At 39.7% G+C, this 19,078-nt stretch overlaps 1 non-coding gene across 1 annotated transcript; it reads right to left on the bottom strand.

Annotated features, from left to right (window-relative positions):
• Positions 1 to 18,277: 18,277 nt before the first annotated feature.
• Positions 18,278 to 18,382, bottom strand: LOC124962524 (U6 spliceosomal RNA). The gene has a single exon (XR_007104531.1). It is a non-coding gene; the product is annotated as a U6 spliceosomal RNA (small nuclear RNA).
• Between the last annotated feature and the right edge of the window lie 696 nt (positions 18,383 to 19,078).

Here is a 19,078-nt window from a genome sequence, read left to right on the forward strand (position 1 = left end):
GAAAAATATATAAATCATCTGAATATTTCAAGGTTTTGTGTTCTTTTGCTATTTTGTGGTGATTTCTTTGGGCAACCCCTTGGGATAATTTTAATAATGTCAACTTTGTAAGTGAGGCTACGAGAGACAATTAAGGAAATCAGTCTGGGAATCAGATGAGCTAGGATACAGCTCTGCTGATGGCTGATTATCTGGGCAGCATCAGACAACTGTGGTGTCTTCTCTCAACCTCTGTTTCCTTATCCTCCACCGCAACCTTTATAGCCGTGATAGTCCCAACAGAGCTGGTACTGCCAACCGTGGCTTGTCCTGGCAGCAGCATACGCACATGGCATTCACTCCAGTGAGGTACCTGGCACGCTCTCCACGTGTGCAGGCAAGTTGCTCCCCTTGGCAGACAGCTGAACGGTGTCCAGGTGTTACCTTGAGGACCTGCAGCTGTGTAATCTGCTCTTTGTGGGTCAGAAAACCAGATTTCTGGTGTGGTTTGAGAATGGGATTCAGCAAATGCAGAAGTATGACAGCAACAGAGCCTGTTGGCAAATACCTGAAGGAAGTGTCCCCATATGTCTCTCCAGACAGCACAGGGTCCTAGAGATCTCTGAGGAAACCCCTCCACACACAACCCCTCTTTTCATATAAGAAAACAACTGGAGATGGAGTAAGGTTGGAACCCAGACAGCTCATCTGAGTCAGCGAAATTTTATTAAGACAGCTACAGTATCCAAATGTACCACAGGCCAACATTAGGAGTCAGGTGGTAGTAAAAATCCAATAACAATTGTGCTCACAAGGTTTCACAGCATACATGTAGCTTGAACCTTGATTATTTCATTTGCCCCTCACCTCAAAAGAAGATAACACTCGGAAGGGTTGAGTGACTTGCCCTTGATCAGGTGCTAAAAGAGCCAGCCCTAAAGGCCAGCTCCTTGAATTTCAAGTCCTCCATGTTTCCTGGACTCAGCCCTGGACTTCACCAAACTGGCTGATTATCAAGGAACACAGGAGATCTTCCCACTGCCTTGGGTTCCCAAACGACAAAGGTGAAAAGGGTTGGTCCAATAGCCCACGTACACTCAGCTAGTCACATGTTCTAATCTACCAGTGTCAATAGGATAATTAAGATCTCTTTTAGGAAACTCCTGAACAGGAACATTCCAGTGTTACAGCTGACCAATCTTTCTTTCTTTCTTTCTTTCCTTCTTTCTTTCTTTCTTTCTTTTCTTTGTCTTCCCTCCCTCCCTCCCTCCATTCCTTCCTTCCTTCCTTCCTTCCTTCCTTCCTTCCTTCCTTCCTTCCTTCCCTGCTTCCTTACTCTGAAGCAGCTCATTACTAACGGCTTAGATACAAAAGAATACCTGAGACTGGGTCATTTATAAAGGAAAGAAGTTTTCTTTGGCTCCCAGTTCTGAAGGCTGGAAGTCCAAGATCAGGCTGCTCCATCTGGTGATGTATCACCACACTGCAGAGAAGCAGAAGGGAAGGGGCTGAAGCAGAAGAGACAAAACAGAAGGGCTCAGCCTCACACCCTAACCACCTGCCCTGAGGTGGCTACTCCCACCCCACAAGAATGGACTCATTCCTCTCAATGACCCAGTCAAGTGGGGTGCAAAGGGCTCAACGCTAACACCAGCTACTCAGGAGGCTGAGGCAGGACAGACACAAGTCCAAGGCCAGCCTTAGCATCTTGGGGAGACCCTGACTCAGAATAAAGCAAAAAGGGCTGGGGATATCACTCAGTGGTAAAGCACATGTCTAGCATGCACGAGGTCCTCTGTTCTATCCATACAGCAGAAAAAAAAATTAAGAAAAAAAAAATATACTAATGATCCAATCAATTCTTAAAGGTCCCACCACCTCTCAGAACTTCATTAGGGACCAACTTTCCAACACAGGAACTCCTAAGGACATAATCAAACCAAAGCAATGATACATGTAATGTTAATACACAGTGATATGAATGGGTGTTTCACACAGACAAAATCATGGTACAAGCATTTTTGATGCAAAGTTTTCAGTATACAATATTGATAATTTCTTACATTCACAATAGGAAGTGCAGCAGAGTGGTCAGGAGGAGGGTTCTAGAGATCCCCTCAGGGTTTGAATCATGGCTTTTTCCTGGCTGTGTAACCATGAGTTACAGTCCTCATTCATATAGCAGAGATAAAATTGCAAACATATATCATAAGGTTGTTAAGGGAATTAAATGTGATGATGTCTATAAAGATCTTAAAATTGTACTAAGCATGGAGTAAGTAGACAATAAGCATTAGGCGTTGCTGTTACCATTTTTATTTATGTAAAAGATGTCATATTATACCCATGATACAAATAAGGAAATGGAGATCAGAGAAGTTAGTGATTTCCTAAAGCCTCGAAGTCTTAAGAGTCTTTATGGGAACTTGTTTATTGGAATTATATTGAAGATCAATTAGGGTCAGGCTGAGACCAACAAGAAGGTGGGGAGTGGAAAATAAAAGGCTGACTGAGCGTGAAGAACCTCTAACGCATAGTGTGAGAGAGCCCTAGGCTGCCTGCTCATGAGGGGGCACTCTGCATAGCCTGCTTACCTCAAGTGACTTGGTTTTCCCTCAGAGTGTACAAGCACAGAAGAATCAATCAAAAAAAAAAAAAAAAAAAGCCATACATTAGGTCATTTACTAAATCAGCCTCTAAGCAGAAAGCCTGTTATGCCTGGGTCTCTATCATTTGACATAATAAATTTGCTAAAATATGAGAGCATATCAGCCACATGGACACAATCTTCCAAAGAGATCTGTAAGTTAAGAATACTCTCAGCTGATAAAAAGGATACATCCACTGGTGCAGGACAAGTTGGTTTTTTAAAGAAAAGTTTTTAAATTTTATTTGTTCAGTAGAATGCATTTATACATTTTGATAGATCATACATAAATGGAGTATAATCTCTCATTTTCCGGATTATACATATTGCAGGATCACATGGGTCATGCAGTCATACATGTACCTGAGGTAATAATGTCTGTTTCACTCTACTTTCCTTCCTTCCCCGACACTTCTTCCCAAACAAGTTGTTTTTGTTGTCATTGTTGCTTTCTTTTCCAATCTATCCTGCACTGGTCAATACCTTATTGAATGATAGATGTCCACTGGTCACCAAATTGGATTTTGCAACATGTCAAATTGCTATAAAGGGATCTAAACTCTTTTTTCTCCATTGTTTTTCTTATTTCTTTATAGAGCAGTAACAAATGGTCTGTGAACTGGCACCTATTACTCACAGTTCAAGAAGTCTTGGCATAAATACAAGCACATTTACTGTGGACTTCATGATAAAGTCAGAGGTCAGCCCAGGAGTAATTTGGGGCTCAATACCATTAACAAAGACCAAGTTTATTTTTCATGGTTCCACTCTGCCATCAACAGCATATTCATTTCTGTCCTTGAGCTTCTAATCTCATGACCATAAGTCCCAGGCTCAGATGTCCCAACCTCATTCAACATTACCCACAGCAGAAGAGAAGGATGAGGGCAAAAGCCTTCCTCCTTGTGTGGTCTGTCTTCACTCAGAGAGGATGACATTGTCTTCCAGTTCCTAAAGATCCTGAAGTTCATTCAGAAGCAGGTCACAAGCCTGTGCCTCTACCTCATGCAAAGGAGAATGGGTTTGCTAGGTTAAACAGGGCCAAGGAGGATCCAATCCATGGGAGCCCAGCAGTGCAATGCCAACTGAGCATCCAGGACTTCAGTGAGAAAGAAGGAAGAGCTGTTGGGTAAGGATGGAAGCGTCTACTACAGAAGTCCCAGCTCAGCCCAGATCGTGTGAAAGGCTTAAGAAGTCTACCCTCAGAGAAGATGTGGCATTCTATAGGAGAATATAGGATACACAAAAATTCTTGAAAGTGTAAGTTTCTTAGCTGCTAAAAATTTCTGGAATAAAAGACAGATCTCCCTTTTATTACCTCTTGAGCAAGTTTTGTCTTTGGACCTTATAAGCCTTGTTTTCATGTTTGTCAAAAGGAGATGATAGTAGGACTTTCCTCAGGAGGGTGTTTCAAGGATTATAAAAGTCAATAGAAGGATTTCATAATAAGTTTTGGGCACATGGTAGACCTAAATAAATGTTACCTTATTATTATTGCTAAGTGGTTATGGGGATTGATTTTGAATTTCTATACAAAACAGGGTCACTGTCAGAAAATGGAGATGTCTAGGGAAATATTTGGGACCTGTGCCACATAAATGTATAACAAGTGAAAGAATGAGCAAGTAGAGAGAAATTTTGTGGGCCACACATGTGACTTCTAAGGAAAGAATCAAGGCATTTACTCAAAACCAATGGAGACTCAATGGACCCACCTCTGTTCTAGTGTCCAGAAAATTCCAGGAAGCAGTGTGAAGTTACAGGCCCTTATGGGAGTCCCACTTCCACAAATCACTTTGAGGCCAACCTGAAGAAGTTTTGATAAGAGCTGTAGAGCACTAGAGCTGTGATCTGCCCCCAGAGGTGGTGCTGAGATTGTGACACTGAGCTATCTGTCTGCCAAGGAACTATTCCAGGAAGAAGAGACTGGAATGACCCATAGGATTTTCCAAGAGCTGTTGACAGGAGTAACTGGGAGTTACCACAATCAGCAGAAAGACCACTGGATGCAATAATACACCGAGGAAGGGTCACCAGGAGTGGGGGCCATTGGCATCTTTTGTCACTAGGGCTATGATTCACAACTGCTGGTACAGCACTTCTAAGACAGTGCTGGGAACTGATAATGGAATTGACACTCATTATTTGAAGCAGCAGACTTAGGTCAGACCTGGGAGATCTTGTTGCTCAAAAGTCTCTGACCCTCTTCACAATCATTGAAGACGAGGGAATAGCGCAGGCTTGGAATCAGAAGACCTGGACTTGAGTTCTGGATTTCCTGTGCAATGACCTCGAGTTAGTCCCTTGAACTCACTGCTTTTCCAAGCACTTAATGAGGCAATGGATATGAAAATGCTATAACATGTAAAACACCATAGCAATTAAAAGCATTACTGTCATTATTTCTTCAGTATGTTCCTCAATGAAGAGCAAAATTAGCAAGTTTTCACAGGGAACCTAGTGGGAATATATATAGTCCAGAAAATCTGGGTGGGAACTTAAGCCAATTCTGGAAACCTTTAACAGGAAGCTGGTCCCATGGAAAAGATCTGGAGAAGTCTGTCTAATGAATAGGACAGATTCAAACTTGTGATGCCAAGTCCTTGGACCTCAGCATAAATGTGGAACAAACCACTTTGTCTCTCTCACACATACACACACACAAACACACAAACACACACAGCTGAAAGTTTTCTAAAGAGGATTTTTTAAGGCAAAATCTTAGCATAACATGTCTGTGGTTTATCTCCTGTCAGTAGTGTTCCTTCCAAAGTTCTTCTGGAAAACCGAAAACTGCAATATTGCATCAGGTGGGAGAGGACACACCACAGGACACTGAGTTAAGTCGAGACACCCTTTGATACATGCAGCCTTCACCTCCGGTCTGCTAGATTTCCTGCACACATCAGACTGCCTCCCTGGACTTGGGCACCGTCTTCTGTCTTGGCCACTGGTGGTGCTTCTGACAGGCTCCATCTGCCTATCCACTTTGACTTTCCACTGCTCTGACATCTGTGATTCAAAATCATTCAATCTATTGTCAACAGAGTCTTCCTTTTAAAAAGAGGAAAATATAGTCAAGCAGAAAAAGAATCCAAATACTATCTCAAAGGAAACAGAGCAGTTTTTTGTCTTGTTTTTTAAAATTAGTGCTTTCCATCCCTCACATGGTTTGTTCTATAATTAGAAAGTGTATTGTAGAACGGGTGTTATGATCACCCTGTAAGAATCTTGTTTTTGTAATACTGAATTTACCATATGATATTAATTTGGAGAATGAAAAAAAAAAAAATAAAACAGGAAAGCAGCCACAGCACAGAGAGTTCTGCAGTGCAGGACTATGGAGTGTCAGAGGCAAGAACAGTCACTGAAAGAACGTACACTAATATTTTCAGACATGAAAGTGGTGAAATCGTTAGTTCAAGCCCTCGGTGGCTCTTGTCTGGACATTTGCAATAGACCAAATTTATGATCCCAAAATGTCCCTCCTTGAGGCAATCTCCAGGATGACTGCTATCTTGACCCATGGGTCTGACTGTGCCCTTTCTCCAGTCAAACCTCCCTAGTCCCTCACCACCTACAGAACTAAGGCTGCCCCAAAACTTGGCAGCTCCTCAATCAATTTCTGCAGAAGGATATTGCTTGCCTCAAAGGCAGTTTGAAAATGTTGGGGGAGAATTCTTTCAGGTGGTCCCCATGATTGGGAGCACTATCAGCTTTCAGGGGACTGGGACCAGGGATATACAGCCCCTGAAATGACAAAGAATCATCTACCCAAAATATTAGTAGCACATCCATCTAGAAACAATCTAAATTTTCAACTCCATTTCCTATTCCTTCCTCTCTCATATCCAACACTCCATACCAATCCAGTTACTTTCATTGGTCTTATTTACTTATTTATTTGTTTATTTATTTGACAGTACTGGAGATTGAACCCAGGGGCACTCTAACACTGAGCTACCTCCCAGCTCCTTCTATTTTTTATATTGAGATGAGGTCTTGCTAAAGTACCTGAACTTGTGGTCTTTCTGCCTCAGCCTCCTAAGTGGCTGGGATTGCAGGCAGGGGTCACTCCACAAATTAATCTCATTTCTAACCTTTAAGGTTGCATTCACCCTGGTCTCTAATCTGAATGTGCTTCACAACTCACTGACCTTTGTCCCCCTCAATTCTTTAAGACTCAGAATGAACTATTACTGTCCAGTCAACTTTTTCTCTCACTTCTGCATTGCACATTACATTGTCTATACTTCTGCTACAGCACATTCTATTCTGCTCCACATTATTGCCCTTTTTACTACTCTCCTTCTTCACTGCCTTGACTACCAGAAAGTACATCCCTTGGGACTAGGAACTGTCTTTTCATCTTTCTGTTTCCCAAATCCTGAATACCTGGCTTAACAGATTTATTGAGTCTAATTGGATCAAATTCTTATTTTTAAAGATTTTTCCTATCAAGTATATAAATAAATAAATATAAAGAAAATATATATGTGATACATATGTATATAAAACAAATTTAGAAAAAACTACTAGTGGATTTAATACTTAAAGTCTTACTTTTTGAATTCTTCAAATCAAATCTGATTGAATAAATTTTTGAAATGGTTGGTTTCCTGACCCTAACAGGGTTAAATCCTTCCAGAAGTAACAGTCAGAAGGAATTAGTCTTTCAGAAGTCACAAAGAAAAAGAAAATGTAATTTTTGACATTTTACTGTGTTACCCAGTGAGATCTTTGTGTACACATAGTTCCCCAAATGACTAAACTTTATAAATTTCACTTGAATTCAATTCAATCTTCAAAAAAAAATTTTTTTTCAGTCACCTTTGGACTGGGATGAAACATGGAAAATTTCAATTCAAAGTGAGATTATTTTTTTCTAGGAAGTTGTGAACAAATGAAAACAAGTGTTGGCAGCAGCGCCTTCCACCTCGACCATAGGCAGGCCGGCCGGCGCTGTGCTCGACTCAGTGACGAGACATTTGGCAAAAGACTTTCTGGAGAAATACAGTCTGTGACTTTATTTTGCTGGAGATTTCATCTGTAAAGATTTTCTTTTCCACTTACAAAGTTCTCCCAAGAGGGACATAGCTGCTTTTTGGAAACCTGTGAAGTATTGGCAAGGCTTGGCCTGTTTACCATGGAAACTTGTGCTGGGATAGAGTGTGTGTGACCTGGTTCAGGCATCCATGGATGTTTGATGCCTGCTCTTTTCTCTTCATGTTGACTTGGAAATTACAAATCACAGAACCAGATCAAATAACTTTGATCTTTCCAATTCATTCGTTCATCACGGCCCAGGGTCCTACCTGCACAGACATGAAAATGCATTGGCAGATGACAGGACACGTGTGAGATTAAGATTTATGAGTTTGATTCTAATTAATTTGCATAGCATTTTCTGAAAACGGAGTAGACTGCTTGTAAGCACAGAGGATTGGATGTCTGTTTATCTATTGTTTTCTTGAGGAGTTCTAAAATACAGTATGTTTTTGAAATTTCATTGACAGGTTTTGTTTTTCTTTGTGTTTTCATAGGAGAAATTAACTAGCCCTGCCTGCAAGCACATATGATCTGCTTTCTTCTAAATCACTTATTAAGCATCTGGCCCAGGATTGTGTAAGACGTTTGTTTTGATGTCTTTGGGAGCCGTTGACAGTCGGCTCAGGACCTCATCACTACCCGCCTGGGTCACCACAACGGCTTCTAACTTGATCCTGGACCGTGGTTCCTCATGCCACACCCTCAGTCCCTTTGCCACACTCCCACTGTCATTCGAATCACAGACCTGATCAGGCCCATCCTCTGATTAAAACCCTTCCAAGGCTTTAGGAGAGGTTTTAGGGGAAAGTACCAAATCAGTAGTGTTGCCGTGTCCTGGCCTCACCTCCTGCCTCCACTACTCCTTCGACTCTAGCTTCACTACACCAGGTGTCCCTCTGCCAGGTAGCACCTGGGTGTGCCTGTCTGCCTTCGCACCAGCTGCTTCCAGCATGCAGCGATCTCTAGAAGCTGTGCCTGTCCATGACTTGCTCCTCTTCACCTTCAGCTTGGGGGCCACTTCCTCCAGAGAACAGCCTGGGTTTTCTCATCCAGGACAGGTGGCCCTCGCAAGAATTCCAGTGACACTTGTGCACATCTCTAGGATGGCAGCTATCATACAGCACTGCACATGTAATTCTAGTTGTAGGTGGACACAGGACCTTTATTTTATTTACTTATTTTTGTGTGGTGCTGAGGATCAAACCCAGTGCCTCACACTTGCTGGGCAAGCGCTCGACTACTGAGCCACAACCCCAGCCCCACAGCACTACTGTATTTCAATCCTGCATTATCTGCTGGCTTGAAAGTTCTGAGAGATCACCCCTTTATCCAGAGCCCAAAAAATATCCCACTGAATAGAAAATACTCAAGAAAAATCAGTCAGATTCTGAATGAACAAAAGGATGAATTAAGGAGAATATTATTTTATTACATTATACTTATTTGGGTTTTTTTGTTGACGTTGTTATACCTTTAAACACTGATATTCTTGAACTTCCCATTTTGAAAGGATCTCTATGATTAGGAATTATATTTTCCCTTTCTACAATTTTGAGAAAACAAAATAGAATTAAGAATCTCACTCCAGTCAGAATGGCAAGTATCAATAATACAAGTAACAACAACTGACAGCAAGGATGTGGGGGCAAGGGAATGCTCATATATTGCTGGTGGGACCACAAGTTGGTGCAATCCCTCTGGAAAGCAGTATGGAGTTTTCTCAAAAAATTAGGAACCGAACCACCATTTGACCCAGATATCCCATTCCTCAACATACATCCAAAGGATTTAAAATCAGCATACTCCAGTGACATAGTCACATCTATGTTTATAGTAGTTCAATTCACAATAGCTAAGCTATGGAACCCAACCTAGGTTCCCTTCAACAAATGAATGGAGAAAGAAATTGTGGTATATATACACAATGGAATATTACTCAGCCATAAAGAAAAATGACTTTATGACATTTGCCAGTAAATGGATGGATCTGGAAAATATCATGCTAAGTGAAATAAATCAATCCCCAAAAAACAAAGGTTGAATGTGTTTGGTGATATGTGGAACCGAAATCACAATAAAGTGGGGAGGAGAAGAAGAGAAGTTTAGTATATTAGACAAAGGGGAACAAAAGGAAGGAAGGGGCAATAGGAATAGGAAAGACAGTACAATAAATCTAACATAATTTTCCTATATACACTTATGAAAATACCTAAGCAAATCCCATTATCGTAATCACCCACAAGTATGGGGTCCTAATTAGAATAATGTATATTCTCTGCTTGTATAATTTTATCAAAGTGGATGCCATCATGTAAAACTAAGACAAATCAATAATTTTTTTTAAAAAAAGAATTAAATAAAATAAGAACAAAGTTGAAGTCAAAGAAAGTTCACACAAGCTAAACAGGATTCAAGAATGACACAAGCCATGGAAGAACTTAGCCCTAACTTATTGGGGCAGCATTCATTCACACGCTCCCTTGGCACTGCACATGACACTGACCAACCCAGGGCATTGAAAATGAAACCACTAACCTTAGTTTGTGACCAAAAAACCTATATTGGTGATTTTGAGCATAAAATTATTTTAAATTCAACAACAGCATTACCTTAAGTGATCTTCTTTAGCACATATTTTTTAGCTTTTAATTTTTCACATACTGCATTTTGATTCATTGTACACAAATGGGGTACATAATTTCATTTCTATGATTGTACACCATGTAGATTCATACCATTTGTGTAATCATACATGTACATAGGGCAATGATGTCTGTCTCATTCCACCATTTCTCATACCCCCTCCCTTTCATTTCCTTCTACATATTCTAAAGTTCCCCCATTATTCTCTCATTCCCTACCCCCAACCCCATTATATATCATCCTCCACTTATCAGGGAATACATTCGGCCTTTGGTTTTTTGGGCTTGGCTTATTTCACTTAGCATGATAGTCTCCAATTCCATCCATTTAGTAAGCGGTATCTTATTAACTTTGAACCAGAGACAGGATATGCAAATTCCCCTCAGATTTGCATCACCCGTTTGCAGAGTTTATGACTTTTCACTTGTTTTCTTGTATTCCTGAATATGCATCGACAGCTCAGAGAGTCCCATCTTTCATTCTGTGGCCATAAAACCAACTTAGGTGCAAATTTTATACTGCCTGATGTCTTCTACCCAAGCTCCAAAGGATGAGATCAGTGTTTGCAATTAGCACTTCACATAGAAAAAAATCTACAGAATGTAACAGACTTTTTAGCCCATAGCACATGCCTGCTCCAGCACATACCATACATGTCAATCTGTGTCTGGTCAGTCTGAAATTACTTTAAGAAACATACTAATGTTTTTAAGAGACATACTGATAGACAAAAAGGCTTAAGATACTGAAGAAGCAACCCACTGACTTAAATTCACACTTTATATTTCTCTTTGTGTCAGAAAACTCATAGTCTAATTTATTGTTCAATTGTAGTAAAACTTTTCTACTTTCTGCTTCAGTTAGAAGTTCCATCCCTTTTTCTACATTATTATGAGATGACTGTGTATGTCCTCTCAAAATTATATTAAAGCCCTAATCTCCAGTGGTCACCTGGAAGATAATCCTCTACTGAAGAAATTAAGGTTAAAGGAGGTTGCCAGAACAGGACCCTGATCCAATAGTATGAGTATTCTTATAAGAAGTGACACCATAGAGACCCACCAGAGATCACACACACACACACACACACACACACACACACACACCAAGAAAAGGCCTTCAGAAAACAGAGCAAGCCAGGAAGAGGGCCCTCCAAAAACTGCATTGACTAGAATCTTGAACTTGAACTTCCAGTCTCCAAAACTATAAGAAAACAAATTTCTATTCTTTAAGCCACTGAGTATGTGGTGTTTTGTTATGGCAACCCAGCGCAGTTTAAAACACATGTGGTTCCTGTTTTCTCTTCGTAGCTGACTCTTCACTGCTTGCCTGCTACCAGCCCTGGTTCTCTGGCCACCAACACTCTGATGTGCTGCATTTCCCTTGCTGAAGTTTGGATCTGCAACGCACCCCAAGGCCTGTGTGTTAAAGGCTTGGTTCTTAGCTTGGCGCTTTTTGGAAGGTTGTGAAAACTATTGTGGTGTGGGGCCTACAGGAGGTTGTAGGTCACAGGGGGCATGCTCTTGAGGAATGGGCTGAGCAACCATGGTCTAAAACCTCCAGAACTGTGAACCAAAATGGCCCTTTCTTGTTTTAAGATGATAATTTCAGATATTTTGTTATAGTAACAGAAGGATGAATCATAATCCACCATCCACCTGCCAGTTACAAAATCTTTAGATGAAATATTCCATAATCTGAATGAAATTCAAAGGGTAATAACTCGTCACAGTAATTTGGGGACCATACTCCACCTTACTTGCAACCATAAAGTCAACCTTGTCTATTGCTTTTTAGGAGTGTGCCCTATAATTTCATGTAAAGCAATGAAGATTTTTTCTTCTACTTAAGTGTCTAGTTCTATTAGTGATGTTTCCATAAAATGGGCAAAATTATTAGGAACAAGTGTGCTAATGTGTCTTGACCTCTTGAAGTTGTGTGTCCTAATTAATTCTTGAAACAATCCCATCCCAGGCCATTTTCTTTTTATATTTTTATTGTTTTCTAATCTTTAATATGATCCACAACCAAGTCCCCACTCTCAAGTTTTTCCTGCCTGACACATTTGTCCATTGATCTCAATCTTGCCTATTTCTTTGGTGCTATTCAGCTTAATTTGTGAAAACTCTTTTTTTTTTTTCTCATGAAACACACTTCTGATAGCTATTCTACACACATTAGGAACTGACATCTTCAAGGGAAGGAAAGATAGATCATTAGAATTATAATAAGGCTAACAGAATTCAATTAATAGTTTCTATATCAAAAATATCATTGATTAAGGTAAGAGTTTCCACTGCAGATTATATGTTTAAAACTTTCAGTGTCTTCTTTCTATTAGCATGGTTTGGATTAAATAAACTGTATGGTCACAAAGAGAAAAATGTCCTTATAAGTTAATATATTCTATATTTACACTGAATGAAAATTATATTACTTTAATATTTGAGATAAGTCTATTAGGCTGCAGTTTTTGGTGGAGGTATCATTATTATTTGCTTATATTTGAGGCATAGATACAAAGAAATGACCCTTATTTTCCCAAGTTGTATCTGGCTATTTTTATAAAACCAACAAAAAAGTGACTGAAGTTTGTGGATTCTTGTGTAGATTGACTTCAATGAGGTAATTTTAGTGAAACACAGGAAAAATAATAAACTCAAACTAAATGTGATTTGAAAACACTTCATGAGCAACAAAGAAAATATTCTTAAAGATTGTCTGGATGAGCCTTAGGCATTTAGAAATTGAGTGAAATTAAATGTCTCAAGATGCAACGATCCCAAAATCCAAGTGTCACCAATTACCCCAAAGGTAAAAAGTCTTAAAACTAATTAATTAAGAATAATAAGAAACCCAGAATAGCTAAAGCAATCCTTAGCAGGAAGAATGAAACAGGGGGTATCGCAATACCAGAACTTCAACTATACTACAAAGCAATAGTAACAAAAACGGCATGGTATTGGCACCAAAATAGACAGGTAGATCAATGGTACAGAATAGAGGACACGGACACAAACCCAAATAAATACAATTTTCTCATACTAGACAAAGGTACCAAAAATATGCAATTGAGAAAAGATAGCCTCTTCAACAAAGGGTGCTGGGAAAACTGGAAATCCATATGCAACAGAATGAAACTAAACCCCTATCTCTCACCCTGCACAAAAATCAACTCACAATGGATCAAGGACCTTGAAATCAGACCAGAGACCCTGCATCTTATAGAAGAAAAAGTAGGTCCAAATCTTCAACTTGTTGGCTTAAGATCACATTTCCTTAACAGGACTCCCATAGCACAAGAAATAAAAGCAAGAATCAACAACTGGGATAGATTCAAACTAAATAGCTTTCTCTCAGCAAAGGAAACTATCAGCAATGCGAAGAGAGAGCCTACAGAGTGGGAGAAAATCTTTGCCACTCATACTTCAGATAGAGCACTAATTTCCAGAATATATAAAGAACTCAAAAAACTCCACACCAAGAATACAAATAACCCAATCAACAAATGGGCTAAGGATATGAACAGACACTTCACAGAAGAAGATCTACAAGCAATCAACAAACATATGAAAAAATGTTCACCATCTCTAGTAATAAGAGAATTGCAAATCAAAACCACCCTAAGATTCCATCTCACCCCAATTAGAATGGTGATTATCAAGAATACAAGCAACAACAGGTGTTAGAGAGGATGTGAGGAGAAAGATACACTAATACATTGCTGGTGGGGCTGCAAATTAGTGCAGCCACTCTGGAAAGCAGTGTGGAGATTCCTCAGAAAACTTGGAATGAACCCACCATTTGACCCAGCTATCCCACACCTCGGCCTATACCCAAAGGGCTTAAAATCAGCATACTATAGAGATACAGCCACATCAATGTTCATAGCTGCTCAATTCACAATAGCCAGATTGTGGAACCAATCTAGAGGCCCTTCAATTGATGAATGGATAAAGAAACTGTGGTATATATATATACAATGGAATATTACTCAGCTATAAAGAATGATAAAATTATGGCTTTGCAGGCAAATGGATGAACTTGGAGAATATCATGCTAAGTGAGATAAGCCAATCTCAAAAAACCAAAGGACGAATAATCTCACTGATAAGTGGATGATGAACATAATGGGGGTTAGGAGGGGGGCAAGAATGGAGGAAGGAGGGACTGTATAGAGGGAAAAGAGGGGTGGGAAAGGTGGGGGGGAAGGAAAAAAATTTTAGAAAACTAATTAATTAACTTGGATGTGACTTTAAATTTCTGAAGTAAGTATGAGGCAACAGCATTCCTTGATACAAAACCTAACCAAGCAGTGTCCAAATGCAGAGTGACAATTTCCACTTGACTGTCAAGCATAGATGCAGTTGTTCCTCTAGAGACAGTTCTAGAAAAGCCCGTTGGTTAGGAAAGTGAGCAACAGTCTCATGTCTTCAACACTTTAGGTACATAGTGTCTTCTAGAAATGCCTCCAAAGAGCTAACCAGACCTGACATTCAGCATGTTTCATAACCTCCCCTTTCCTAGTTTTCCATTCCATAACCCTATTTAAACCCTACTCTCCAGTCAACCCAAACTCCTTGACCACCCTGCCTAAGATTGTCCACCCCACTCATGCTGTCCAATACCTTGCTTTTTCCTTCATACTACTTGTCTATCTGAAAGTATGTAATTGATTTGTTCACCACCCTCCCTCACCTCTCAGAAGGTAAGTCTCATGCAAGTGAAGATTTTGCCTTCTTAGTGCTGGATCTCAGGGTCTACAGCAGTGTTTGCCAGGTGCTCTACGATCATTCATGGAATAGACGAATGGACTATTTCCTATAAACATCTGAGTTTCATTGCCCATGCCATGGCATTTCAGGTCTCCTCCACCTAAAATACCTACTCTCTCCTCCCACTATCCATCCTCACGGTCCAACTGAAGTGTCAGAGTAACTAGGACTGTGTTGAGAGTTGCCAGTGTAAAGCCACAGCTTCTCTCCTGGAGCAGAAGGCAGTCATCTTTTGATAGTTTGTGGCTTTTTACATATACATACTCACACTAGCACAGTGTCAGTAAGCATCTGTTCATTACTGAATGAGAATGACATACCATTCAAGTTACAAGTATCATTTCACCTTAGTTAGAATTTAACAAGGAAAGTGAGCCTAATATTTGATTAGAGCTATGTAATGGCAGAAGAAATATATAAATTGCATATACAAATAAATGAATTACATATAGAAACAGCAAGAGTTGCAAAATTCTAATGTAAATTCAGGTCGTTAGCTATTGTAAACTTATTAGAACATGAACTTCGGTTTGCTTTCTTCATATTGAGCTTAGTTCCTGGGAGTATCTAAGATTCCCAATGGCATTCCAGGGGGAATTTGGAAAAAGAGAAGAAAAGAAAGAAGACAAAACAGAACTTTCCAACCTTAAATAAATCTGCACAAGTCTCTTGTCTGTGGGTTTATGTCAGGCTGACCTCTGCTGTGCCCTGGTTGGAGTATCAGGCTTGAAGAGTCAGACATGACTTATGGAGGCAGGAAAAGAAATGCTTTTGCTCACCCCTGAACTGAAGGGTCACAGTACCAGGTCAGTCATTCCAGTCCCACTCCTTTCTTCATATACTCACTTCTCTATCCTCCTCCATAAACTCAGTCTCCAACAGCCTACTCAGTAATAAGTTCTTTCCACTGTACTCTAAACAAGAACTCTCATGACTTGCAACGATAGTGATTTTGAATAGAAAAATGTCCACAGTTAATCTTGTGCTTTCCCTCTGTTATTCCTGTGCTCATTATGTGCCTTGTAACACAGAAGGAATGCCCATAAATGCCCTTTTAACTGGCCAAAAGGAATAGAGAGAAGACTCAAATCAACAAAATTACAAATGGAAAAAGAGATATCACCACAGACATTTCTGAAACCCAGAGTGTTTTTAGGAATTATTTTGAAAACTTATATTCCAATAAATGGGAAAATCTAAGAAACACTGAAAATTTTCTAGACACATATGACCAATCCAGACTGAACCAAGAAGATACATAAAGCCTAAAAAGACCCAATATCAAGCAATGGGATTAAAGCAGTAATTGAAAGCCTTCCAACAAACAAAAGCCCAGGACCAGATGGATTCTCAACTGAGTTCAACCACAACTTTAAAGAACTGATGCCAGTCCTTCTCAGATTATTCCAAGAAATAGAAAGGAAGGGAACACTTCATTTTATAAAACCAGTATTATACCAAAGCCAGATAATGACACAAGGAAAGAAAATTGCAGACCAATAACCCTGATGAACTTTAATGCAAAAATCCTTAATAAAATATTAGCAGTTCATATTCGAAAGCATATTAAGAAGACTGTACACCAAGATAAATTTGGTTTCATCCCAGGGATGCAAAGTTGGTTTAACATATGCAAATAATATGTGTAATTCCCCACATAAATAAAATTAAGGACAAAAATCATATGATCGTCTCAATAGATTCCAAAAAACCTTTGAAAAAATTCAGTACCCATTCATGGTAAAAAAAAAAAAAAAAAACACTGAAGAAACTAGGGATAGAAGGAACCTACCTCAACATCATAAAGGCTATATACAACAAACTTAAAGCCAACATCATGCTTAATGGAGAAAAACTGAAAGAATTTCCTTTGAAATCAAGAACAAGACAAGGATGTCCACTCTCACCACTCTTATTCAATATAGTACTTGAAACTCTAGCCAGAGCAATCAGGCAAGAGAAGGAAAATAAAGAGATGCAAATAGGAAAAGAAGGAGCCAAATTATGTGTGTTTAATGATGACATGACCCGACCCAAAAAGACTCTACCAAAAGACTACTAGAGCTCATAAATAAATTGAACTAAGTAGCTGAATACAAGATCAATATACAAAAATCAATAGCTTTCCTATACTCCAACAATGAATCTGCTGAGAAAGATACCAGAGACGATTCCATTCCCAATAGCTTAAAACAATGCTTAGAAATAAATCTAACCAAGGAGATGAAAGACTTCTACTATGAAAATTTTAGAACACTGAAGACATAAATTGAAGAAGACAGGTGATAGAAAGACCTCCCATGTTCTTGGATAGACGAAATTAATACTGTTAAAACAGTCATACTATCAAAAGTAGTATACAACTTCAATGCAATCCTCATCAAAATACCAATGACATTCTTCACAGAATTAGAAACAATAGTCCTAAAATTCATATGGACGAATAAAAGACCCAGAGCGGCCAAAGCAACACTGAGCGGTAGAACAAGCCTGGAAGCATGACGATACCTGATCTCAAGCTATACTACAGAGCTAGAGTACCAAAACCAGCTTGCCACTGGCATAAAAACAGACACATAGACCAGCAGAGCAGAGCAGAAGACACAGAGATAAACCCACACACCTACAGTCATCTGATCCTTAATAAAACCCCTAAGCTGACGAAATAAAACCAAGAATCAGTAAGTGAAATGACTTCAAATTAAAAAATAATCTTCTGCACAGCAAAGGAAAAAAATCAAGATTGCGAAGTGAAAGCCTACAGAATGGTAGAAATCCTTTATAGTAGATTAATATCCAGAATACATAAAGAGATTCAAAACTTAACAAGAAAAATCAATCCATCAACAAATGGGCAAGAGAATTTAGCAGATATTTCTTAAAGAAAAAATGTAAATGATCAACAAATATATGAAATAATATTCGATATCCTCAACCTTAAGGGAAATGCAAATCAAAAATACAGTGAGATTTTATCTCACTCCAGTTATAATGCCAATCATCAAGAATACAAAAAACCATAAGACATTTTTTAAAAGGAGGATCTCATGGAGATAGAAGGGAGAACAGTGGAGTAGAGGAAAGAGATAAGGGGGAGGGAAGAGAGAGGAGAAAGGGAGGGGATGAAATTGACCCAACAATGCTATGTGCGTATATGAATACATCACAATGATTCCACTTTTTTTTTAATATGGAATGCTTCACGAATTTGCGTGTCATCCTTGCAGGGGCCATGCTAATCTTCTCTGTATCATTCCAATTTTAGTGTATGTGCTACCGAAGTGAGCACATGAATTCCACTTTTATGTAACCATAATACACCAATTTTAAAAATAACAGAAGAAAGACCAATAGAGTAGAATAAGGAGGTTAAGGGGAGGGAGGTGGGAAGGAAAGGAGGTAGCACTGGGGATTGAAATGAAGCAAATTATGTTATACGCATTTATGAATATGCCAAAATGAATCTCACAATTATGTATAACTAATGCACAATAAAAATGTCCTTTTTAGTTCAAGTTTTTATTCAATGTCTCTTGCTAGGTATAGAGAGGAATGAAATCCATAGATTAAAGAATGGTTGGTGAGGGTTTTCAAGATGGCGGACTAGAGGGCGGCTGCATTTCATGTTGCTCCAGGACGCAGGATTCAAAAGAGGAGATAATGAGAGACTTGGGACCAACTCAAAGCCGCCGGGTGAGTCTCTCCCGTTGGGGAGGCGTCCCGGATGGGGCGGTAGTCCCGGAACGCAGGGAACTTTGTGAAGTAGAGTTGCTCGGCGAGACGCCCCTCCCCCCGCTGGAGTGGTAAACACGGACCACTGGGATCATCGTAGAGGAGGCGGCTCAGCACAGCGCTTGGACTCGGAGCAACCACTGGGGCTCCGGGCGGCTGCCTGAGGAGGAGCTGCGTGGTGAGCTGTTTGGACTCAGAGTGATCGCTTCTGAACACCGGGGGGCTTCCCGGAGGAAGAGGAGGAACGTGGCAG

This window comes from Sciurus carolinensis, chromosome 12, assembly GCF_902686445.1.
Source record: "Sciurus carolinensis chromosome 12, mSciCar1.2, whole genome shotgun sequence".
Taxonomy (NCBI): Eukaryota; Metazoa; Chordata; class Mammalia; order Rodentia; family Sciuridae; genus Sciurus; species Sciurus carolinensis.